The sequence below is a fragment of the Tiliqua scincoides genome, chromosome 4 (assembly GCF_035046505.1).
Source record: "Tiliqua scincoides isolate rTilSci1 chromosome 4, rTilSci1.hap2, whole genome shotgun sequence".
Taxonomy (NCBI): Eukaryota; Metazoa; Chordata; class Lepidosauria; order Squamata; family Scincidae; genus Tiliqua; species Tiliqua scincoides.
The window spans coordinates 141717413-141744641 of NC_089824.1; the positions used below are offsets into that span (position 1 = coordinate 141717413).

General features: G+C 43.1%; 1 protein-coding gene across 5 annotated transcripts in view; it reads right to left on the reverse strand.

The window, feature by feature from the left end:
• The window catches only part of ADGRL2 (adhesion G protein-coupled receptor L2), a 660835-nt gene that overhangs the window by 385696 nt on the left and 247910 nt on the right, over positions 1-27229 (reverse strand). For all 5 annotated transcript variants that reach the window (XM_066626596.1, XM_066626597.1, XM_066626598.1 and 2 more), the window contains one exon: positions 15297-15405. The gene's annotated coding sequence lies outside the window, so the exon portion shown is untranslated. The remainder of the gene's footprint in view (positions 1-15296; positions 15406-27229) is intronic.

Consider the following 27229-nt stretch of genomic DNA (forward strand, 5'->3'; position numbering starts at 1 on the left):
TCTGCTGGATTCCATCCTCCATGTCAGGCTGAAATGCCCGACATGGAGGTTCTCGAGTCTGCGCCAGCAAAAGAGCTGGCACAGACTTGAGAAGCCCCATTGTGGGGCCTGAATCCCTACAGGGGGAAGGGGACGAATGTGGCACCTCAGGAGGCTTCCTGGCACCTACAGGATACAGCGGTCACCATTTTGATGCCGCTGTTCCTCCAGGTGCTGGGAAGCTTAGGATTGGGCCACCTATTATTTAAAGGAGTAAGCTTATTATGATCAACTACAAGTGATAACAGATGAAAGTATTCAAAAGTGGATCTACTCCAGTCATCTGTAAAATGAAGGGTGTAACAAAGGGGTGTACTTTCTCTGCTGCGGTTCATTACCCATGACAATTTTTTTTATAACAGCTGGGCTCTGAAACCAGAAGAGACCCTGACTGGGGGAAAGAAAAAAAAATTCTTCAGTTCAGAATAGACATCTGAAGGAAAAAAACTTCCTAACTTTTAACTTAACTTTTTGAAATGAATAAACTGTAGTGATCCTATCATAATTCCAAGAGAATCCTAAATGTTCTGGAAGTTTTCAAGTTCAGCACTTTTGTTGAGCTTCCCTCCAGTGTTGGGACACTGAACAGAAAGGGGACAGTGTCACCATTGTGGTTTTGGCTGTCAGCTTCACTTCCATCTCCTCTCTCAAGCTATTGTGTGTTTGTTCCATTTGGCACACTTTTCTTGTTGTTTGGAGGCTGCCAATAGTGCTTCTTTAAAGTTCTGTATGTACCCACAGTACCAATTCAAGAGAACATTTGGTCAGTTGCTGAAAGGGTAAACATGTGGCTAGTATTTACTACTTACTTAGCATGCTGCATCTGTTTGAACATTTGGCCAACTACGGAAAGGAGAGGCAAGGCAGAATTGACATCAAAACTTTTTGTGTGAGAAGTGGATATCTGGGTTTTTGCACTGCATTATGGGATTGAACAACATAACAATCTTTGTTTCAAGAGAGCTGATGCACACAGACAAGTTAGGAATATGATTAAACAGCATTTGTGAAAATGGAGGAACAACCAGTTGTCTTTGGTTGTGTATTTTTCTCTAAAGAAGTAGATCGGGAAAGATATAACAGTCTTTCCACATATCATATTATATTATATTATTATTATGCCATTTATTGAAAGCAGTGTCAGCACCTGCTTGTTGGACTTCCCACTGCATCACTCCTGTCTACCCCTGATACAGTGCTGGTTTTGAGGGAAACTTGGTGCTGGGCAGGCGAAACCTCTGATGGGCATGGGCCCTTGACCAGAATTCAACCTGGCCAACCTCTAACTACAAGGTGCTTTACATAGAGTTAAAAAAGGATGCCAGTGTTATTATATCACTTATAATCAGTGCTGCTAGTCATGGATACAACCCTTATAGAAGTCAATACAAGTGGAATAGCAGTATTTGCTGTGTCTTTAGGATTATTCCTTTGTCAGCCATAGCATGTGAGCTCAGTACATTGACAGCTCAATCCTAACCCACCCACCCCTGCCAAAGCAGCCGCTCCGGAAAGGCTGGTGCTGCATCCTACAAGGAGGGAGTAGATGGAGAAGTTTGGGACAGGTAAGAGAGGAGGGCGATAGCACACTGGTGCAGGTTGTATGCACCAGTCCATACTCTCTCCTTCCTCCATCATGTCCCCCTGCCTTCATTCCACCTTCCCCCATCCCATTCTGCTCCCCTGTATATGCTGTTACCTAACCTGGTCTGTTGGGTATGGTAGGTCTGTTGGCAGAGTTGTGTCACTGTGCCTGTTGTGTCAGCGTTGCAAAATGGCCAACAACAGAGCACTGCGTTCTCCGGCTATGGTCATTTTAGGACAGCGGAAGTGTCTTCCACTGTAATAAACCCATCCACGCAACAGCACAATCCTGCATAGGACTGGGCTGTCAGTCATGGAAATGGCTTAAGTTCAAAATGTCTAAGAGATTGCTTCCTCCCCTCTGAAGCTCAGTTGATGCTGGCTCTGAGGTGTGGCTGCCACTGCAAAATCGCTCCCATATGGTCATTCTTTACCTCACAGCACTAATATAGCCTCATGCACATCAAGTGTTTTGTTCAAGTTACTTATTACCTCACTGCTAGCAGGTGCAGAGATTTAACCACATAGCTCAAGTGACCTCTGTGTTACAATATTTGCATAGGTTGCTATTGTAATGTGGATCATGACCATGAGATGTATTGTGTGAATCAGACTTAAGTCTTTCCATTCAATTTTAAGAGCCAATTCAAATATTCCCAGGGATTTCTGACACGTTGCATAGCCTTTCAAATTGATACTTGTGTAATGCAAGGCCTTGTGGGTCATCTGTGGTGATAGCAAGCATTGAAGATATCAGCATGAAACAGATTTTTTCAGGTGTTCGGAGCAAAAATTGCCCTGACGACATGGCACACACAACCCCACTATGCTTTGCTGAGTTATCATCTGATCCCTTTAAAACAGAAACACACAAGAGCGCTGTACCGAGCAACAAGTATTCACATGAACGTAGGAAGTGCATGTGGCAAGAACAAGTGCAAACTGCTTCTCAAAGGAATGCTCACATTTGACATGGTCTTGCTCTTTGTTGATACCGTCAGGTCAAAGATCTCTCTGACAAAACTCTCCCCCCATTTGCAAAGATTTTTGGCTTAATGAAGGATCAAGCACCCCTGTGGGGAAACTATATTGTGCAGCCGCTTGGAATGCTATTCTGAATCTGGACAAAAAAAAAAAATAAAGTACTATAGCCAGTATTATTGACACCATCGGCAAATTAAAAGACCCACTAAAGTTAATATTCTCACATTATAGCAAAGGCCCTTCATAAATTATTAAAACCGATACAATTTATTATCCTGTCCAAGGCTATAAAAAGCTGTTATTAAAAAAAAGGAACACGCAGTATCACAAGCCATTTTACTTAATTAATGATTTACTTTTTTTTTTTTTTTTTTTTGAAAGTCAGGATGTGTTGTGGCTTATAAATCACAGTGCTAAATCTTAACGCTGCTTGAAGGGAGAGTATTTACCGTCCTTGGCCATCTCTGAACAGTGATCACCTATGGAGCAGGTACATTAACATGGCCATTAATGCTGCAGGAAATGGGTTTGCACCAGCCCCATCTATTCCACAGGCAGATTAGTAACCTTTACACTGTTACGATCATTGTTAGCAACCACCTTTGAGCTAATCGAGAACGGGAACAGAAACAGACTATGTTTTCATTTGTTTGGCTTTCTTCATTCATTCTTGGCTGGTGCACTGGCCAAAAACAGACAGAGCAGGCAGGCAGTAACAAGTCATTTCAACACACTCATTTCTCAACTAGGTATTCTGAGCAGAGTTACAGATTTTCAAGTGTTATGATGTTAGAGGGAAGTAATTTGATCACTTTTTCCATTTGAAGTTCATAACTATCTCTGAATCTTCCTACTAATCATTATGGCTAAATTTTAAGTTTTTAAAAAAATGACTTAGGGTGCAATCTAAACTGGCCCTTGGGTTGGAGCAAGTCCCTTGCACCAGCCCGGAGGTGTTGCAAAAGTGCTGTAAGGCACTTTTGCACCACCTTGAGACTCAGGAGGCTGCTTCCAGCACAGTTACACCAGAGGAAAGTTGTGTTTATGCTGGTCATTTTTAGCCAGTGCAGGGATCTGGGGAGGGCAGAATGGAGGTGATCTGGAGTGTGGGGAGGGTGGGCAGTGGCAGGCCTGTGGGGGGTGGGGCTTGGATCCAGCATTTGGGCTGGATCCTAACGCCACTCCCAGGTGTCCCAGCACAGCTGCTCAGATCTGCACCACCTCTTTAGGTGGTGCAGATCCAGGTACCCCCATTGGGGCTGCTGCCGTGTTACCTGGAGTACAGGGAATCTGTTCCTCTTTCCCTGGGCTGAGCTGCAGCCAGCTCCAACCCTACACTGAATACCGGGAAGCCAGCTGGCCTTCCCGTTCCAGCGCAGGTTAGGATTGGGCTGCCCAACTGAAAATAAAATTGGAAAAGGTTTCAGAGGATCAACATCAGTTTTGGTGAATCAAAGATTTTGATTAAGCAGAGCCAAGCCTATAGGTCACCACCGTAGCGTCTGAAAATAAATCACATACATCTACATATTCATACTAAATCTCAACTGCAATATATTAGGTTGCAATTCAGAGAGCCACATTATCACCCCTAAACTGTAAAAAAGGCCCTAAACTGTGATGTGGTGGTCTGATATAAGGAAACATAAACATAAGTCCATTAGAGGCGTGCAATACCTACATGCATATCAAAGTAAGATCCTTGTCGTTTTATAGCTCCATTCTATATATTTGTATATGAAGTTGCACTGATGCAGATTAACAGGTATCCTGTTAATCTGTGCTTGGAGCAAATCAGTGAGGTGTGTGCTGTGGGCTGTGTCACACACAATGGATGTGAAAAAATACTTAAGTATGTTGGTATCTTGAGCTAGTTATGTATCTTTGGGATCGTGGTTCATAACAGTAGGCACTCAGCATCTACCTGCATGAATGGTGGAATCTATCCCCAGAAGCCCAAGACTAACCCCAGAACCAAATCAGGAGTTTATAAAATGTATAATTTTAAACAATTCCAACATTGTGCTAAAGATCTTTTCAGAACTAACATCTTTTCAGAGCTCAGGGAAGAAGGCTGGATACAACAGGGCAAACAGGCAGTGCAAGATAGTAATGAGTAATTGAAGATGGGATCCAGAGGCCAGTAGAAATGAAGTTAGTTGGCAACCTTCAGTCTCGAAAGACTATGGTATAAGCCTACAGCACCCGGTATTCCCAGGCGGTCTCCCATCCAATTACTAACCAGGCCTGACCCTGCTTAGCTTCCAAGATCAGACAAGACACTTCAATCAAAACAGAATGCATGCCTCTTTTCCAGAGGCTGCAACAGTAGGGGGGGGGGGCAGATCAGGAGACTTGAGAAGGGGAATTACTTGTGGCTGGCACAAGTCCAAGGATAAGAAATGGGTGGGGAGCTTCTGAACAGAGGGAATAGGACCCAGTGCACGCCATTGCCTTTTGATTCACTCCCTCCTGCTGCATTCCCATCCTGTTCCTCCCCCCTCAGTTTCACCCCTTTCCTGCCCACCCTTATCACTACCTTACCTGGTTCAGAAGGCATGGCAGAGTGTGGAGTTGTAGTGCACTCCATTAGCAGCCATCTTACGACAATGGAAGTGCCCTCTATTGGAAGTGCATAGGATTGGGCTGTAAGAGAGCCTAAACTGATATTTTAAAAATATTTAGGAATGTGACTTGAAGGAATCTAAATAGTAAAAGACTCACCTTGGTTTTATCTTCACTGTAGTGAGAAGAGGAAACGGCACACTTCAAATCTGGAGGAATACTCTACAATGTTTGAATATTCAAAACCTCCCAATTTTCAGGGAATGCAAGTGCAAGAAGCCTGAAAAGAAATTTTAAAAGCTACCCCAAATTGATACCCCAAACTTTGTGATTTCAAACTGACTTCAGATGCCTGATTATAAATTATTGGAAACTAATGGCCCAATTCCATGGACCATCTACCATAGCAGAACTGAAGTTCCGCTGCCCCATCAGGGAGAAAGGTGGGGTAAAAAATACTGTTAATAAACAAATAATAAATGAAAAGGACAATGGCCGCTGCTGGGCCATTTCAAGCCACTGAGGTCAAGTGTTGACAGCTCCTTACACCATTGCTTTGGAGCCAGTATGCGACTATCTCAATAAATTAGTAGTGGGGCACATAGTGGGTGGGGAGGGACAGGATCAGGGGAGTTTCAGGCAATGGGATCTCAGTGGTAGCAACTTGAGCCAGGATCCTATCCCCTCTTTCCTTGCTGCTTTTCCTCTAGTCACACCAGCTACATGGTTGGTCTGGCGTCCCATAGATGGCCACAAGTCCTACCCAGAGGTGCAAGTTGGTTTGCTTGGTCTTCTGGTTGTCCCCTAATATTGGCTGCAGTGTGTGCTCTCTCAGTGTGGCAGCATTGCAGACAATGGTGAGGGATAGGTTAAATATGCAGCCGGAGGCATGATTACATAGTTAATGGTTTTTCATCATTCTATCATTATAAAGTCTGAAAATTATGTCCAAAATAATGTTCTATCTGTTTGAAATATCTCATGGAAAATTGCCTGGTGAGAGAAGATTCTATTCAAATTTCTGTCAAATTAAAAAAAAAAAATTCTGATGTAGAATGATTGACCTATTGCAGATTTGAAAGTGTAATTATTATTTCAGCCTTCAATTGTTTGCAATTATGTTTGTGCCACCTCAAATATATGTATGTTTCTGGTCATTTAGACTATGTTGAAAATTCAAGGATATTGCACGGTTGTGCCTTTAACGTGTTTAGTGAACATCTGCCATATGTGCCTAGATTTATGACATGAAAAATTCCCATTTTAAATCTGTCCTGTAACAAAGAGCAAGAAGTACAATTTATATCCATATGCCAGAATGAAGCTTGTTGCCTGACAAGCCTTTTTATTTGAACGCATGAAGCGTGACATGCATGTATACATGTGTACATTGCGCTGGGTGGGTACCCCACCACCCAGTAATGTGATTTAAAGCAGGACTGATGGCAAGAGGCCTCAGATCCCACAGGTCTTTTAACAGTTGGAGCAATCATGCCCCCCCCCCAAAAAAAACAGGCTATCTTGGAGGACTTCTTGTCTGACACTTCTTCCTTAGAAAATTCCATGGAGGGGGGGGTCCCACCTTGTTCACACAGCACATCTGACCTTGTGAACAAAAACCACATCTACCAAACTTCCAACTTGGAGCAAACAAGTTGTTAGTGACCAAAAACAAAGGTCTCCAATGCCAGCCAGCCTCATCAACTCCATGGCCAAACTCACAGCACTCAGAAGTAAGTTTCACTTAATTAAATAGGACTTATTCCCAGGTAAGAGTAGAGGCTTGTTGCCTCAATCAGGAAGTTGATTCTGATGAAACAACAAGTCTCCAGAGTTTGCCATGAGTTCTTTGTTGTAGTCTATGTAAGGTTCAAGACAATAGTGGTACCCATTTAGGGCCATTAAGCCATAAAAGAAGGTCCCTCAATGAGTTTGCTCCACAAAATAACCCATAGGGATCTTTGGGCAGAAAAAGATACAAAAAACTGGGTCACAAGCCTCTACATAGCTTCGTTCTTCATTTTACCTTTCACTGTTGGTAGCTTTTAATATGATGGGTGTAGGTGCCTTTTGTGCTTGATTTTGACCTAATTTTATCATAAGAACATAAGAACATAAGAACAGCCCCACTGGATCAGGCCATAGGCCCATCTAGTCCAGCTTCCTGTATCTCACAGCGGCCCACCAAATGCCCCAGGGAGCACACCAGATAACAAGAGACCTCATCCTGGTGCCCTCCCTTGCATCTGGCATTCTGACATAACCCATTTCTAAAATCAGGAGGTTGCACATACACATCATGGCTTGTACCCCGATATCATTTTATCATTGTTTGTATCTTGGTGTATACTTGGATTTATACAATTTATCTTATTGTGATGGCTATTAGCTAATACAATAAACAATCTTTGACTTTGACTGTTGGTAGCTTTCACTGGTTGGTATAGTTGTTCAGTGACTCACTGGTGCTGTGCTAAGCCACCCTCATTCAACCTGCAAGAACCTAGCTGTCACAGTTTCCTTTTCATTTTCAACTTCTTTCCCCACTTCCCTACTCAAGAGCAACCTAAAACTGCTGTGCCAACGTGGGGCTTGCAACATGCCCACTTCTCCGGGGAAAGCAGTTCTGGCTTCCTTATATTGCTTCCATCCTTGAACAGCTAGCTCCAAGTTTGCTTCGGAGCCCTCTTCCGTATTTTGTGCTCTGCTTTCGATCCAGGAGATTGCTTGGTCTTGGCACTAAGCTTGGCACTCTAGCAATCCTTGTAATACAGGATTGCACACAAAATCAGCAAAACAAGGGTGGGTAACCCTGGTCCTTGGCATAAACTTGCCATTGCCCCATGAAACTCCCTTCTCTCTTTCCTTGTCTTGTATCCTATCAAATTGATGACACATATCTAGCCTTTCTTTCTTCGTGTGAGGGCTCCCTTTCTCCCTCCCCTCCTCTCGGTCTGTGTGTGTATGTCCAGAGAGAGAGAGAGAGAGAGAGAGAGAGAGAGAGAGAGAGAGAGAGACTCTTGAATCAGCTCAGATGTTTTGTGTTTTTAAATATCATAACACAGAACTGAGATTGAAAAGCCAACATGATGGGTCAAATGCTGAATGAATCTGACATAGCAGTAGCTCAGTGTTAACAAAAAACAATGTGTGATCTTTGCCAGATACTTGCATTCTGACAACCTGAATGAGGTAGCTATGAATGATACTGGCCTAACATTGCCTGTTTATTTTAAACAGTTCCCTGGAAGCTTTTGCAATGAGATCCACAACAGGACCCCGAACCACCATTTCTACATTCTTCCATATTTACTTCTGTTCAGTCTTCCAAATATTTACATACACATCCAGAATACACACTTGTAATGATTAGAACGGAAATAAATTACTATGCATTTTAACTTCTCTGAGCAATGATTGCAAATAACAATAGACTGCTAAGTAGAACCCCAGATGTCTCCAAAGTATTATTAAGCTGACAGAATTATTGGGAATGCACAGAACTACAAAGGTAAAGGAATGATTTCATCTGTGTATGATTTTAATCAAGCTTGGCTTGCTGTTAAAAGGCTTGTTTAATGAAGACTGCATTTCCCTCCAGAGAGGCTTGAGCAGGCAGCACACTATCAGCCAAGCAAGGCTTATTGCTGTAACAATAGCTAGAGGGTTGACCACAAAAATGTTTTCCTTTGAGTCTGTTTCTGATCACATATTGAGAAAACAACAGCCAAACAAGATTGGGGGGGGGGGGCAGAATGCAGTATGTAACAATTAGTATGAAGGAAATACACACACCCCTTCCAAACTATACTACTGAAGTATGTCAAATGATAGTTTGGTGTTCGATGATGATTTTTATTGAGATTCACGGTAATAATGAAAGTGACTGTTTAGCCAACATCACGTCAGACACAAGAATATAAAAGAAATCCATGCCTTGCGTCTCCGCTGAGCAAAAGAGAGGCAAGAGGAAAGGCACATGATGTTGCAAAAGATATTACCAGCCTGAAACACTAGGAATTTGCTACATAGTGCGGCATTCAGGCTCCTCCTCGCATTTTTTGTCTTCTAGCTCAGATTCGGCAGTGTTATGTTCACCTTAGGCAGTTTGTCCATATTACTATTCCCATTTATGGCAATCAAGCAATCAAATGAATTGTATGTAGTAGACTGGTGTAAACCTCCGCCAGAAAAAGGGGTTCCCATGAAGTCAGATAACACTACAGATGTGAGGAAGGAATCTCTCTTTGGGAGAGATTGCATGTTGATTCTACACTTCTTCCAATTGCCAAATGTACTTCTCTGGTATTTATAAGAGAGTCCATTTTGACACATTTTGTTTAGTTAAGTTAGAGGCGGCCATTTATAAAGGAGAAGCTCTATTGCCAACAATCTAAACACAGCGAGCGTGGATGAATATAAATATTTGAAAGGCATAACGTTTTGTTATAGCTTATAGAAACAGCCCTGATAGAGCAGATGGAAGCTCGCGTCATGGATTAGATGAATCAAGTAAAATATGCCTATAGCAGGGAGTTGGAAATAAGGGGAGAGGCAAGACAGTCATATCCCTGGATGGGCTGAATGGATAGCTGCTCAATGTACGTTAGATAGTTAAAATGGATGTTCTGTTCATTTCCAGTTTGGTAGGGTGTTACTTAAAGTGTAAACCTCCTTAATTAAAAAGGAATCATTAAGTTTACTCCTATTGCCTCCTCTGAGGCTGATTTGCTAATAAGCAGCTGGACAAGGGATGTGTGAAATGAATAGTTGAAGGAAAACTCTGACAGCCAAAGAAAGGTCTAGAGGGTGAAGTTAGTTTATTAGGCACAGTTTGTCATGAATGGGTCCCCAGCACGTACAATAGTAAATCCCACTACCTTAGAAGATTAATTCTGAAGGAGGCACTCTTGGGTCAAAGTAGACATAAGCGTGTGCCTAATCTCAGGGAAATCAGGCTATTTTCTCACAGCAATTAAGCAGAGGTCTAGGGTTTCACCCGCAGTGTATTTAAACACAGGATACAATTAAACCCCATAGTATTAATATCTTTGCTATGCAAAATTGTCCAGGAAATAGATTTTGCCCTCTTTTCAAATGGAAAGCAAGGCAAATTAAAGTGGATGACTTTATTGAAGATAATTGTTTGACTGATACAAATGTAAGGTGCTCCTTTGAAACTGTTCATTGTCACCTTCATAAGACACAGAAATATTCCTCTTACACAATAACTTCACTGTGTTGAGGGGGGAAAAAAACCTTCCTTATTTGTTTTAAAACATATCAAATGCGGATTCTATTTCCTCTACTGATACTAATAGAAAAATAATGTTTCAATCATAGCAGCCCATGACTAATAAAAAATATCTCCGCCTGGCCCTTGCATTCTATAAGACCGGAGAAAAGGGGGGTGACCGTAACATCTTATTAAGCTTTGAATAGTTTAGAAAGATTTCTTTCCGCCATGTTGTCGAAAGATTTTATAGTTATATAAGCAAGAAGCAGGCTGTGTGACTGAAAGAAAATTAATTCCAATTTGAAACAGTGCTCGGAAAAGAACAGAGTAGACTTTTCAGTTTACAACATGTTATTGGTTATATATCGATCTCCTACAGGCAAGGGTACTTTAGTAATTCAGGAATTTTATTAAATAAGCTATCTCTTTCTTCAGATCTCTAAATAAATATCCTTTGTGTGTTGGTGGACACACAATGCATTTATCTCTAAGTGTTATTTTGCTTCTGTCTTCATATCAGATCTATAATCCATTTAACCACCATATTTTCCTTCCCCTTAAAGAAAATCAAAATAAATAGCTTCCTTCCCCACCCCTCTTTTTCATTTATGCAGATGATTGGTATTTTCTACTGGACAACAGTTTGTACATACAGCAACAATGACCATTACCAAAAAATGATCATGCTGTTTATATTGTTTGTTTCTTTGATCAACAGCTGGGACACTGCTGAGGACAAAACAGAAATAGAGATGAGTGGCCCCAAGCTATCCATGTTCATTTGGCAATAAATCCCATTACGTTCAATGGGATTACTTCCAAGTTACAACATGGGAATTGAGTATACCAGATTCCAGCACAGTTCTGCATGGAGATATTTCCTGAACCTTCGGAACCAAGATTAACATAATGGAAGCATTCAGCAATGCAGTTAATAGTGTGAGTCTTTTCCCACCAGATCCACAAACCAGTTAAATCAGAATAAAGTGATGGGAACAAATTAAATCCTGAATAAATCAGGGTTGTCAGTTTAAATTCTTATACTATTAGTTGTTCCTCTGATATACTAGAGGGATACTAATAAATGTCTTGAATTTTAATTGTACACATGTACAAAACTGCAGTTGCTTAGACCTTGCAACCAATCTGATGATTTACTTCCCACTGACACTACTGGCTATTTAGACTCTTTTTTTTAACCTTTAAAAATGCAGCATCTTTCCGAAACAAGTTGCTTACTAAATACATGTTCTTTTTTTCAAGGAAAGCTGACCTTTTAAGTGATTATTTTTCAGCACTTACAAGAAAGAGCCTTTCACCTATCATCTTTACATTTTTGATGCGCTGCAGTGAATGAACCCCTAACCTTTTCCACAAAATGTAACATGCTGCAGAACACAAAAATCACTTGCTAACTTTAATTATGTTCCTTTCGAAGAAGACCTTTTGAGGAGGGGGACCTTCAGGAATGAAAATGAATAAAGTAAGAAATATAATCAAATGAGAATACTCCAACTCATATCACAACACAAAATGCATCTTTTGAAAGACCAAACTGACTGTGGAGTTAAGTGAACCTTCACAGAAATGAATGTTCACAAAGTGTAGAATGTAGGAGAAAGCTATCTCTTCCTGGAACTTTAACAAGGTTCTGATTTGAATGAAATACAGACAAAGCAACACAAATTCTTTGAACATTTAACATAACAACAGCAACAACATAATCTGGATTGTAGATGTGGCAACTCCTGGGGACTTGGAAATTGAAGACAAAGAACATGTAAAAGTAATCAAATGCAAAGACCTTTAGATTGAGGTAGAACAACTTCAGCAAAGAAATATGAAAATTATACCAATCGTCATGGCTGCTTTAGGTACCACCCCAAAAAAACATGGACAAACACCTGCACCACAACTGTTGTAATGAAATTACCACATATGAGCTGCAAAAAGCAGCTATACTTGGAACTGCACATATTTTATGTAGATACCTCTAGATATCCTAGGTCCTTGGGAAGGACCTGTATTTAGAAAACACCAACCACTATTAGGTGGGCTGTGACTAACAACATTTACTACTACTACTACTACTACTACTACTACTACTACTACATTTATAGACTGTATTTTGTATGTTCGAAGTGTTTTGCATATATTGTATTTGTACTTAAAAAGTTGCCCTGATAAGAAAAATCTTATGAAACAAAGATGAGGCCCAAGAAAATCTTGTAAAGGAAAGGTAAGGTCCAAGAACAAAATAATATATCAAGGTCAATACACAACAAGGACAAGGGGAAGCACAACCAACAGCCAAGAAAACTGTACCCTTTTCTGCCATGGGTTGTTGGCAACCTTCAGTCTCGAGAGACTATGGTATCGCGCTCTGAAAGTTGGTTTTGGAACATCGTCTAGTGCGGCTGAAAAGGCCAATTCGGGAGTGACAATCCCTTCCACACCGGGAGCAAGTGCAGTCTGTCCCTGGTCTGTCTCCCTGGCTATGGGCCTTCCTTCTTTGCCTCTTTGCCTCAGACTGTTGGCCAAGTGTCTCTTCAAACTGGGAAAGGCCATGCTGCATAGCCTGCCTCCAAGCAGGCTGCTCAGAGGCCAGGGTTTCCCACTTGTTGAGGTCCACTCCTAAGGACTTCAGATCCCTCTTGCAGATGTCCTTGTATCGAAGCTGTGGTCTACCTGTAGGGCGCTTTCCTTTCACGAGTTCTCCATAGAGGAGATCCTTTGGGATCTGGCCATCATCCATTCTCACGACATGACCGAGCCAACGCAGGCGTCTCTGTTTCAGCAGTGCATACATGCTAGGGATTCCAGCATGTTCCAGGACTGTGTTGTTAGGAACTTTGTCCTGCCAGGTGATGCCGAGAATGCGTCAGAGGCAGCGCATGTGGAAAGCGTTCAGTTTCCTCTCCTGTTGTGAGCGAAGAGTCCATGACTCGCTGCAGTACAGAAGTGTACTCAGGACACAAGCTCTGTAGACCTGGATCTTGGTATGTTCCGTCAGCTTCTTGTTGGACCAGACTCTCTTTGTGAGTCTGGAAAACGTGGTAGCTGCTTTACCGATGCGTTTGTTTAGTTCGGTATCGAGAGAAAGAGTGTCAGAGATCGTTGAGCTAAGGTACACAAAGTCATGGACAACCTCCAGTTCATGCGCAGAGATTGTAATGCAGGGAGGTGAGTCCACATAAGAACATAAGAACATAAGAACAGCCCCACTGGATCAGGCCATAGGCCCATCTAGTCCAGCTTCCTGTATCTCACAGCGGCCCACCAAATGCCCCAGGGAGCACACCAGATAACAAGAGACCTCATCCTGGTGCCCTCCCCTACATCTGGCATTCTGACTTAACCCATTCCTAAAATCAGGAGGTTGCGCATACACATCATGGCTTGTACCCCATAATGGATTTTTCCTCCAGAAACCCGTCCAATCCCCTTTTAAAGGCGTCTAGGCTAGACGCCAGCACCACATCCTGTGGCAAGGAGTTCCACAGACCGACCACGCGCTGAGTAAAGAAATATTTTCTTTTGTCTGTCCTAACTCTCCCAACACTCAATTTTAGTGGATGTCCCCTGGTTCTGGTATTATTTGGTATACACATCCTGAACCATGACCTGTGTTTTCTTCAGGCTGATCGTCAGTCCAAAATCTTGGCAGGCCTTGCTAAAACGATCCATGAGCTGCTGGAGATCTTTGGCGGAATGGGTAGTGACAGCTGCATCGTCGGCAAAGAGGAAGTCATGCAGACATTTCAGCTGGACTTTGGACTTTGCTCTCAGTCTGGAGAGGTTGAAGAGCTTTCCGTCTGATCTAGTCCGGAGATAGATGCCTTCTGTTGCGGTTCCAAAGGCATGCTTCAGCAGGACAGTGAAGAAAATCCCAAACAAGGTTGGTGCAAGAACACAGCCCTGCTTCACGCCGCTTTGGATGTCAAAGGGGTCTGATGTGGAGCTATCGAAGACAACAGTGTCCTTCATGTCCTTGTGGAAGGATCTGATGATGCTGAGGAGCCTGGGTGGACATCCAATCTTGGGGAGAATCTTGAAGAGGCCATCCCTGCTGTCCAGGTCGAAGGCCTTCGTGAGATCTATGAAGGCTATAAAGAGTGGCTGTCGCTGTCTGCCATGGGTGAACAGGGCAAAAGAGGTTTTCCATGAAAAATGGGACAATTGACCTGGGGTTAAAGCATGATGCATGTTTCGTTCTTGCCTTATAACTGCTGGTTGAGCGAAAAAGAATCTATGCATTTCCAATAAAAACATCTAGTTTAACAGTGGCAGTGTAATGTACATGAATTGTTCTAGTTTGATTTGATTGGATCATTTTATACTTTAAAAACTGCTCCAGGCCCTAACAATGAAGCAGGTAATTGACATTAAAGTAAAATTACATTGTCTGATTCACACCATATGTACATATATTTGTGTGTGTGTGTGTGTGTGTGTGTGTGTGTGTGTGTGTGTTAGGGGTGGGCCGAGACTCAAAGGAATCAGACATTGCGAAAACACGCATTTTCCGCGACTCAAACAGATGCTAGTTAGACATGTCAAAAACTTGGGCAACAACTTGGGGGGGGGTTTACTCTGAAAACGAAAAGATTCAAATAGACTCAAGTCTCACTTTTGTGTGTGCTTGCAACTCTGTTTTGTGCGTCTGCTTGCTTGCTTTTTCTGCCACTTTCAGGGCTTGACTTGCTCTTCGAAAAGACTCGAAAGACTCGCTTTCGAAAATGTAATATTACATGTAAACTCTAAAGGGAGGGCAGGAGAAAGTTTGAAGATACCCTAATATTTAAAATTGAACAATGTTCCTTTATGGCAAAATTAAATAAAACATGGCTTGATATGTAAGCAGTGCTTGATATGAAAAGAAACTTACAGGTTTTGTTTCTCATAGCCGGTATTAATAAGATGCCACTACGATCGTGCAAGGGATCCAATTTTCCAGACGCAAATCTTCAGTCAATGCTTTGCAAGCCAGCAGAGCCCTGCGAGGATTGAGAAAAGAGGCATTTTCATGTGTGTAGTACTTCCTACAGCTTTTTCAAGACAGATATCTGATTGGGCTTGTAATCATGTCATTTAAATGGACAGCAATAAGGCGAAATCGACTCCCTGTCAAGTCCTCATCCCATCCTTGAGTGCTTATTATGTGTACTAGAGGCAAACAATGCCAAAGAGGCGAGGGGAGGCACTGAATCAAACGCACTCGCTACAGTTTACATTCCTATAAAGCTAAGTATTTGTACTGTGGGACATGAATATTTATGGTAAGGGGTTTTCTTTCTGTTCCTGAACACTTCCCAACTCACACAACACCCATCCTGTAAATGTGGAGGATGAACAAACACGCGTGCTGGAACATGGGAATATGCTAGTAAACAAGGCCGACTCTAGACCAACACTGGACTTGTTGTGATTTCCTTATGTCCACAACTCACAAGCATTCAGCTCCAATATTGTACTTGCTTTCCAAGACAGCCTGGTCCAATGAAACAGATGGGATCCTTTACTTAGCACTTTATCAATACACAGTAAACTAACATGTGCTTACTTCATTGTGGCAATGGAGGGGAGGTTTTCTGAATCAGACTCGTCTGTGTGCAGAGAGAACACTCTGGCCACAGATGTGACTGGTTAACTGTACAAGCAAGGAGGATAAATCCACACAACAATACTTCATTCACCAAGGAAATCTGCAGTGGATTACAGCTTCTCTATGGTTACGTCTGTTCCTAATTTACTGCTTTTATTCAGTTTTCAACCATAAATGAGCCCCTTATGAGGCATTCACTACGCAGAATTGACAACTCTTTTTATCTGCTTGAAAAATATTTTTGGATAATAATTTATGGTTAGGAAATATTTTAAGCAGTTTCAATAGTTACATTATATTCATTCAATGCTTAATGATGCAGGGTCTCCCTGTAAAAAGGGGGGAGCTCAAAAAATGAAATTTGGGGCAATCTGGTAATTTCACGTATTTATAACAAAACACAGCAACTTGGCTGTACAGGAACACAATCTTTCAAAATGCATATTTCACGGGAACGATGTGATTTTTTTTCTTTCTTTCCTCTCCTCCTCCCTCCTTGACCCTTCTCAGTTTTGTTTAATGCTATTAAATGACATCTCATGAGAAAAGGTTAGTGCAGAATGTTAACTAAGACTGTTGTGCACTGGAAATCAAATTTAGAGAGAAAAAACATTTGGCAGGCAAGGATATTTTGTTTATGGTGTTTTATTTCTGTATTTATTTCAATTATTTAAGGCCAACCCCCCTTCTCCCTCAGGACAGGGTGAGTTCAAAATGGAGATTGGTTCTAAACCGCACCCAAATGGGAAGATCTGACGCTTTTCTCTTAGTACTTAAATGCATCAGACAAGATTACCAAACTATGTATGTATCAAACTGAAATAGTGAGCACAGATATTTGTGAGTACTTCCATAATCACTTGATTCATTATGGCAGTGGTTCCCAAACTTTTTAGCACCAGACCCACTTTTTAAAACAACTCTCTATCAAGACCCGCATCTTTAAAAAAGAGAGAAATTTTATTTATTTATAAGTAATAATAACCAGGAAAAAAGACCCTCAAAATTTATCTCTCTGTACTTACACATGCTTGCAATCTGCAGGAGCTGAGCTCCTTTTAGGGCAGTTAGCAGCTATCTTGCAAACTGCAGGAGCTGTGCTCTTTGCAGGGTTATTAGCAGCTATAGTATATGATTTTTCAATAGCCTCAGGGCTTGATGCAATTATCTGATCTTTCCATCACTCTTGGGAAACCCAACAAAAATCAGGTGGTGACCCACAGTTTGGGAACCACTGCATTATGGTCTAATGCTGACCCATTGCTCTCATGCTCAGTGTCTCTGAATAGCTCAGTGCTGGCACCAGGTTAGTGGAGGCCCAGGAGGAATTTCTGTCCTGGGTCCCATGTACATTGGCTTTCCATGATCCCTCCAGCTTAACAGAGGCAGGTGATTAATGACTGGGGGTGGCGGCTCTTCCTGCTCTCCCCAATAGCCAGTAAGATTATACCCTAAAGCAGTGTTTCTCTAACTGTGGGTCAGGACCCGCTAGGTGATTTGCAAGTCAATTTCAGGTGAGTCCCCATTCATTTCAATATTTTATTTTTTAATATATTAGACTGCTATGTGACTGCATTTGGGGAAATGTTACAGACCTGTACTTTTATCAGGCTATTACGTGTATGTTTTTAACAATGATACTCATTGGGACTTACTCCTGGATAATTGGAGCCTAGGATAGCTAAAACGTTTCCTGCTTGATGGTGTCACTTCCAGTCATGACTTCACTTTCGGTGGGTCCTGACAGATTCTCATTGTAAAGAGTGGGTCCCGACACTAAACGTTTGAGAACCACTGCCCCAGAGCATCGATCTGTAAATTTTTTGGTCTCTGGAGTTCTTCACATTTCTAAATGGAGTCTCGGGGAGCCCAGCCTGTACATATGCAAAGTCTTGAGGAGTCCCAGAACACCAGCAAATGTGTGGAGTGGCACAGTGCCTAGTAGATGGCAGCCACTTATGGTGTGATCATGGTTTCAGGGAGCCCCAGGGCTCCTAGAGCACACTTTGAGAAACACTGCCCCAGAGACTCTGTAATGCAAACTTGTAGATGGGAATGCTCAACCTAACAGTGATGCATGTCTCTCAGCTGATCAGGGCATCAATTCCACTAACTCTGGAAAGGGTAAGAGGTCAGTCTGGCAGGATAGGTCTTCTGATAGGTGTGGTCCACCAACCAGTGCCCAACCTGGCTGACCCCTGATGCTCCCCTCGAAACATCATTTTGTTTTTGTCGTTTTTTATGTTTTGTACCTGTCATTATTTGTCACTATTTGTTTGGCCTATAGAAGCCATGAAGCTTGTGACTCAGCAGCTGCTTATGATTTTGCACTTGAAACTGACCCATAGCATAATGATCAGCTCTGTCTTTAGGCAGGGTAAGGTAGGATACCTTGGAAGGCATATTTCAATTGGAAAGGTGCCAGATTTTCAAGATTCAACATTTTTATCACAGTGGCGGGAGGGGCACCACTTGGATTTTCTGCTTTGGAAACAAAAATGTCCTAGGCTGTTACTAAGAAGATAGTATGCAGTCACCTGCTTTCGGCAATATACATTGAAGACCTTTTGTTTTTTTAACTTTTGAGAGTTGGTTCATTTTAGCTTGATTTGGTAAGAAGTGGGTTCTGAATCGGAGTTCATGCAGTCCCAATGGATTACTAATCACCCCGATTGCAGTTTATGATATCATCATCCAAAAATAAAAGGAGCAATGGCATGTTGAACTTGCAGGCAGAATTGGACAAACTTTGCGCTCTGAAATCATCCTGTGCCCTTGTTTTGTCTAAAACGAATAACAGCCCAGTGCTATGCATTTCTACTCAGAAGTACGTCCCACTGTGTTCAGTGGTACCTATTCCCAGTTGTAGAGTTGCAGCCTAACAGCCCAACCCGATCCTTTCCTCCTTGATGTGGCTCCACTGATAAGATGTGTGACGTACCCAGGGGAGGAGGAGAGCAGGAGGCTTATGGAGGGGAAAGGGGATTTCCCCTTCCAAAGCTTCCCACCCCACAATGGGTCTCCTAGGACTCCTAGCGAAATCTCTGGCACAAGTATGAGAAGAGAAAGGAGACAGGGAGGCTACTGCTGCAGTAGAAAGGACCCGGCACACACCATAGCTGCCGGATCCACCACTCCTACAGCCTTCCTGCCCCGTTCCTCCCTCTCCCCCCTCAATTTCTCCCCTCTCAACCCTATCCTGCATTCCCTGCCTACTCCTCACCTTCCCTGCCATCTTACCTGCCTTGGTAGGTCCTTTTGGGTCTGTTGACGCAGGTGGGAAAACCCTGGCCTCCTTGCCAGCACTCAGGCAGTTGCAACTCAGCCTGCTGCCATAGCACAATTGCAGCCTTTTTTTGTTTTGTTTTTGCAGTCACTGCCAGCAGAATGCGCATTCTGCTGGCAGTGAGGCCCGGTAGGATTGGGCCATGATTCACAGACCTGTAAATATCAAAGCCTTTGCTTCTGAACAACGGAATGAAGGATTGCACTTCTAATTTGTACGCCCAATTAATGCACCCGACAGGAGCCATTTGCGCTTGGCACCAAGTCGTGCTCCAGGAAGATGCAGCTTGTGGGCTTTGGAAAGCATCACCATGCTGCAGAGTCAAGCACAATCATATATTTTGTCACGTTCTGATTTTCCTCTCTGCTTCCATGTACATCCTTAGAGGGATGTCATCCACTGGTGTCATAATTGGCTACCGAGGAGAGAAATCGTGTCAATGATATGGAACACTCTTATTAATTGAGACAATAGTGACGAGGCTGTAAAAAGCCTTCCAAGATGACAAATTCCCCTTTGCATTATTTTAGATTAATTTAAAGTGCTGGCACACAAAGCTTTACAACTTTATTCTTGGCAAAAATATGAGCACTTTCAGACTCATTGATACTCAGGGATTCTTTTGCTATTAAAGGGGAGATTCCCAGTAGATAAACAAAGGAAAACATTTCAATGAGGTACTTGCAGTGTTTTCCTCATTAGCGGCTACAGTGTCTTGAGCAGAGTACGAGTGTTTTGGGAAAAGTTTTCTTGGCATTAACAAGAAAGGACATTGCTTTCACAGACAAGCACACGTTACCATTTTCCACAACATCCCATCACGGAAACAGATGTAACCCGAATTTTTAAAAAAAGGACAATCAAAACAAAATTAAGTGCTAGGCTAATTTTATAAACATTTATTTTAGAAATATTATCTATTTTTAAAAAAACAGATCTTTTATAGCGTACTGATTTTCGGCATGTTATTTTTAAAACAAAACCTGTTTAGCTTGATCGTTTCCAGGTTTCCCTCATTTGCATTTTATTTGTGAGTGGCTATGATTTGTTTGAAAAACAGAAGTTGCATGGCTGTATTTTGTATCCTCGTTTTTGTATCGTCAGTAAATTGTGTTGGTGATCAGAAAGGAGATGGGTCACTCATTGTATCAGAGGTTCTTCAGAATTATTAGGTAAAACAATGACTCAAAATACAGCCACTGTGGTAATTATTGTAGTCTTCCTGGGGACGACGGCACAGCACTAAGTTTTGCAGGCACCTCCATGGAAAAGGCCCCTCCCCCTTGCCTCCGGGGTCGGTCCAGGTGTTGAGGCACCTGCAAAACTTAGCACTGTGGCCCCCTCGGGAAACTACTGAGCAATTATCACATTTCAAAAGTAGCACTAGAAAACAGCACTTCTACCAAGAAGCAGTGATTTCTGTGGAACACGCTGCATGATGGGGATGGGTGCCAGAGTCAAGCAGGCCATGGAACAAAACAAAGTTTGGGTGTCCAAGTCTAGACCCCTTTTCTGGGTTGTTCCCTCCATGCTCAGGTAAATGAACTGAGATGGAGGCGGGCAAGCAGGTGGGCACTCTATGCCTGATCGGTATCACTTGTACTTTTCCTCTTCCTATTCTGGGTTGTGGACAGATTCACCTCCATGGTTTTATATTTATTTGCACTGTTCCCCCTGCTTTCGCCTGTTTGGTTTCCCTCTCTGCGAAATTGTTCTTTTAATAATAATATAATAATAGACAGTATTTATATACCGCCTTTCTTGGTCTTTATTCAAGACTTTATTCAAGGCGGTTTACACAGGCAGGCTTATTAAATCCACGCAGGGATTTTTACAAATTGAAAGAAGGTTCTCTCTTTCAAGAACCACCACATTCAAGGTGTTACACTCCGATCTGGTTTAACATTCTGGCCTCCATCCTCCCACGCTCCGAGCAGATGGAACAGCTCAGCTGCAGCTTGCCAGCTGCTTCAAGGTCGCACGGTGCCGGTGGCCTCGAACTGGCGACCTTGTGGATGTTAATCTTCAGGCAAATGGAGGCTCTACCCTCTAGACCAGACCTCCTGCCCAATAAGTTGCTCAGTTGCATTGTAGTGCGTTCCCCAGTATCCTTGCAGGAAGTGTGTGTGGGGTGGGGTGGGGGGACGGCAGACTGGATGCACTGCTCATTAGTTTTAGACCATTTTCCTTCAAACCTGTACAATGGAGGGAACCCAGTTCCCACAATCACTTCTCCCACAATCAGAGACTGCAGTGGTGAAATGGGGAAATACATGATCCCTGTTTATGCCCTGAAAAAAGAAAAGAACATAAGATTTCAAATACGCAAGAAACCTAAGTCCAGGGCAAATGCGGCCTACAGTAGCATCTCTTTTATCTGAGGCGCATAAGCCAGAATGCCCACTGCTGAAATTTACTTTATGTCTTCCATGTAGGCTGACATTATCATAATCCTATATAAACAGCCCTCCTGATAATCTGAATTTCTGATTAACTAGAGGCCTTGAGAACATACCCCAGTGCTTAAGGAGAAATGTAAGGTATACGTACAAATTTGACACATAATCGAGTTCTGCAAGCTTGCAGTAGCCTAATGTGAGAGCTCACATTGGAAAACACCCTGACCATAGTGACACAAATCCACTTGAATGCAGTGTTTTGATACCGGCCTGGGTTTTAACAGTAAAGGCTCAAAGACAGAGTTGAACTAATAGGGTAAGTCCTAAAGGTAGGTTAATAATTAACAACCATTGTGTAAGTGCTCTTGAGATAAGAGCTTCATGTGTTTTATCCTAGAGCTGCAATGTGCACCCGCTAGACTGCTTGCTCTCAGATAAGGAAGGATCTAATTTGTGGCTACCCAGATGCTAGAAATTTTCCCCAATGGCTCTGCACACAAAAAGTGCCATTGAGGACACATGGTTCTGTAATCATGATGGCAGCGTAATTCAGACCGGCAGAAATACATTACTGGAATTAAATTCTTAGTGATGGCACAAAAAATGCAGAACGACGTATTGCAGGAAATCACTAAATCTGTACTTTATATATCCTAGTTATTTAATGACATCCCTCCTCCCAATATGCCATCTACTGAAGACACTTATGGATGACATAGATTCTATCGTAAAATTCCCACCCATGAACTTTCGGTGCACTGTCAGAGTAGCACAGAATCTTTATACCACAATGAAGGAGCCTCAGTATTTTTGAATGTGTGCGTGTTATATCTGTTCATTGAAGGTCTAATGCGTGTGTGCTGAACAAAGTCATTTGCAGCAGTGCCAGCTTCAGAGGACAGGTCCGCCTGGCACTGCAAATTCTGGCCCCTGTGCCGCCTGGGACCAGGCCCACAGAATGCTGCCCCCTACCAGTTGCCCCCCCTTACCAGTCATGTCCGGGGTTCTGTACGGCCTCCTCCAGTCCACCAGAGGCCTACTGAGGCCTCTGGAAAGCCTTTAAATGTCATTTCTGGTTTTTGTCAAAAAAAACTGGAAGTAAAGACCCCACAGAGGCTTCAAAAGGCCTCTGGCGGGCCGGAGGAGACTGTGCTTGGCCCCAGATATGACTGGTAAGAGGATGTGACTGGTAAGAAGTGGGGGGTGGCATTCTGTGGTTTTGACCCTGGGAGGCACAGGGGCCAAGATTGCCAGAGGCCTCAGAATGCCTCTGGAGGCTGTGTGCAGCCTCCCTGGCCCTCAGAAGGCCTGTGGAGGGTGGTCATGGAAGGCAACAACAGGATGTGGATGGGGGAGACATTGGGGGGCATGGGCAGCAGTGCCATCCCTGGAGGTGTGGTGCCCTGGGGCATTTGCTTCCTTGACCTCCCCCAGGTATACTAGTGTTACCTGGGTATGTGCCAGTGGCCAACAGTTCCCCTAAGGCTACAGCCATTCCGTCATTGCCTGCTCCCTGCTGCTGGAGTTCCAGCAGCCTTAGAGTTCATTTAGGAAACTCTAGAAAGATGTAGTTGATCTAGATTTTCTTAAGGGAACTTTGAAACTTACACAACTTCCATAGCAGCCTATATCAAGTCAAGTTTATTAGGCTGATCAGCACATAAGCCATACACCTATTTATCTAAAATCTTAAAAGCAGAGTTTAAAACCACATAGAAACAGAATTTGGCTATATCCACATCACACTCTTTGCAAAGACTACTTAACAGTAATTTTGTTGCAAGGATTTCAGTCTTAAAGAGTTCAAGAACTTAGAAAATTTATGCATCCATTTCTTTAAGAATCGATCTCTCCCTGCTGCATATTTTGGGCATCGGAAAAAGATATGCACCGGGATGTCTAATTCAGTTAAGGGACAATCACAATAACGCTATAGCAGCCTATGGGATTCTCCCCAGAGCACTCTAAAGACCCTAGGAGAATTTCTATTGGGCATGGAGGGCGGATGCGTATAACCTGGCAATTCCTCTTCCACCTCCACAGTGGACAATGCAGCCCAGATGCCACAAGTAGTGACAGAGTATTGCCAGTCATAGTATCCTTATTGGCTTCTGATGGGGAGTTTGGATGGGTACTTGCCCCTGAGAGGAGAAAAATTGCTGGGGTGATCCAAACAGTTGTAGGACCTTCACTATTGCTTGCACAATGCCAGGGCAGGAAGGATAGGAAGAGCTGCTTCCTATCCACTGAACATGTCTTTCACAGCACAAGCCTATGCATGTTTACTCAGAAGTAAGTTCCATTGTGTTCAACAGGGCTTACTCCCAGAGATTGCAGCTGCAGTGCTATACTTCTGCATCTCAAAATCTTGTGTTCGGTGTCAGCAGCACAGATTGACAGACTTTGTTATAGTGATCATTTGCTGTTGTAAACCTCTTAACGGATTTTTGGCCTAATCCTATCCAACTTTCCAGGACCAGGGCAGTGGCAATGTAGTCCTGAGGCAAGGGAACAAATGTTCCCATAGCTTGAGGAGGCCTCCAAGACTGTCTCCTCAACATAGGAAGTCGTGCATGCCCCATAGGCACAGCAGCACCGGCAATGGAAAATTGGATAGAATTGGGCCCTGTAGTAGTTAAGAAAAATGAGAAGCAAGCATGCCTTGTGTTATATAGTGGGTCCATGTGAATAAAGGAAGGCATAGTGATAACAGCTCAATACGTTTATTGAGCGGCATCTTTAATTGCGTTGGCCTCCAGGAAGAACTCAAGACGTTCTGCGTAAGTGTCCCATAGCGCTGGATCGAATTCCCCAATGTGACTTTGGTGGTCATGGTGGCAGCTCAACAGACGTATGGAAGCAGGTCTTCTTCCTTTGTCTGGGGCAACAATTCCCCAGTAGTATATCAGCTCTTGGTTCTAGCATTGTTCAGCATGGAGGAATAGGATCCCACCCTTGTTGCCAGTGTTATATAGTGGGTCCATGCAAATAAAGGAAGGCATAGTGATAACAGCTCAATACGTTTATTCCATCTTCAGAACAGAACCTAACAAAATACAAGGCAAACCTCTGGCTTTTTATAGCCTTTAACTCTGCCCAGACTTCCTGCGATTGGTGCAATTGAAACCTTAACTAGAGGGCCAATCGGATGGTAGGATTTCAATCCATCACCCGATTGGCCAGAACTTACATTAACTAGAGGGCCAATTGGACGGTAAGATTTCGATCCTTCACCCGATTGGCTAGCCATAAGTCTGGGCCAATCAGTTATGCAGGATTTTGATCCTGCATAACTTACATACATAACACCCCTCCCCCCAAGTACAGTTCAAGATTAACCAACATAGTACTGTAAGTGGCGGGGCTGTACCCGCATTTGCAAAGAACGGCGCGGCGTCGGTATCAGGACCTCTGTTTCCTCATTCAGCTCTGGGGTTGGCACATCTATGGCAGAGGGACTCCCCATAGGTGCGCTGACATCTGGTGGCTCAGATAAGTCCAGGGAGGTCTCCGGTTCCTGCAGTATAACGTCTAGACTGATGGCCTCTCCAAACTGTGGCAAGACCTGATGCTCTCCACCGGGGACTGGAATCAGCATGGTGGGTGCTGAGTCAGCCAGGCGGTGACGCATCTGGTCCACATGACAGCAGAAAGTCCAGCCATCCGGAATGGCCACCTCGTATGAGATGGGGCCAGTGATTCTAATGACGGTTGCTGGGATCCACGCTGGACCATTCGCATAGTTGCATACATACACTGAGTCATTTGGGCTGAACCCACGCACACTCTCTCGTATCTCGGAGGTCGGTGGTCTTTCCGAAGTCCTATCTGGGTGCAGCTGGTCAAGACGCGTTGTCAGGCGCCGCCCCATAAGAAGTTCCGCTGGACTGTGGCAGTGCATGGTGTGACTTGCTGGCTGAAAAGGAACACTGCCAGACGATGGTCCCACTCACCCTGGATGATGTGGGTGAGTGCTTCTTTTGTGGTTCTCACCATGCATTCAGCTTGACCATTCGTGGATGGATGGAAGGGAGCTGATGTCACATGGCGGATCAAATACCTGCTGATGAACTCCTTGAATTCTGCTGATATGAACTGGGCAGCATTGACACAATCGTATCACGTAGGCCATGGGTAGCAAAGATCTTGCGGAGAGCCTTGACGACTGCCCGGGATGTCATAGCTGCTACTGGGACAACTTCTAGCCATTTGGTGTAGGAGTCCACTAGAATGAAGAAATTTTGGCCGTGAAAGGGTCCTGCAAAGTCTATATGTATTTGGAACAACGGGGTGCGAGTGGACTCCCATTGTTGCATGGGTGCTCTAGGTGCTTCTGGCCGAGACTCCTGGCAGGTGTTGCATCAATTCACCCATTCTTCAATGGCCGCATCAATTCTGGGCCACCAGGATGCATAACTTACATCCATAACATCTTGTGAGTGATTTGAGACTTTATATTTTGCTTTAAAGTTTCGAACGCTCATAGGGTGCGTACTGAGAATTTCTTATTCTGTCTTGGCAGGCTGGTCAAACCCAGTTTTCAATCTTGATGCCCACTCATTTCCCCCCCCTTTTTGGAAATTCATTGTATGGTGCAGATGTAATTAATGGAAAAGTAATTTGCTGATATCTCCTCAGACTTCCTTTGTGGAAATGTACAAAACTAATCTCACCAAACAAAATGCAAAACAACAGTTGAAAGTGTGTCCTTTAACCTTTCAATGAATTTTAAAAATGCCTGTTGGAGCTGCACATTAATAATGGCTGTTAAGCCCAGAAGAGTACTTTATATTCATCTGTGCTTCATCAGGCAGGTTCACGGCCTCTGTAGAACTGCAGCAGCTCCCTCTGTTCTGAAAGCAGTATGGGGGAAGGATACTAAGTACCATTTGGTAATTAGAAAATGTTGCTAGAATTGTTTCAGAGAAAAGACCCAATGCCAACTATGTTCCCAGAACGAAAAAAAATACCCCCCCTAAAGACGCAGGAGACAAGAGAAAAATTGAAAAGTTTTCTTGTGATGGGTAAATATGAAACAGCTAGTATTATGGTCACATGAAATCTTCTGCTGTACTGTCGCCATCCCAGTTTTACTTTATTCCAATCCACTGAACAAAACTAGGACTTCTGCAAAATTATTAAAACAGCACAACACACAGCACAATAAACAAACATCTCCAAGGCAATTGATCTGGGACTTATAGTAGAAAGCTCTGCAAAAAGGGCATCTGTGGGCTGCAACAGGAAAAAGGGCAAATCTCATGATGTTATTAAAATGGTAAAATCTAGAACAGGGCTCTCAAACACGTTTCATCCAGAGGGTCAAAGTTAGCATCTATGGTGCCTACTGAGGGCCAGAAGTGACATCATTAAGCAGGAAGTGGCATCATTAAGCAGATGATGACCAGAAACAAGCTCTTTGTTCATACCTAGAAACTCATTAGCGGCAAATGACAGAAGAGAAAACATGCAAATCTTGATCATATTTTCAAGATATGGGAGAGCCCAATTATCACATGGGCCACCCTTTT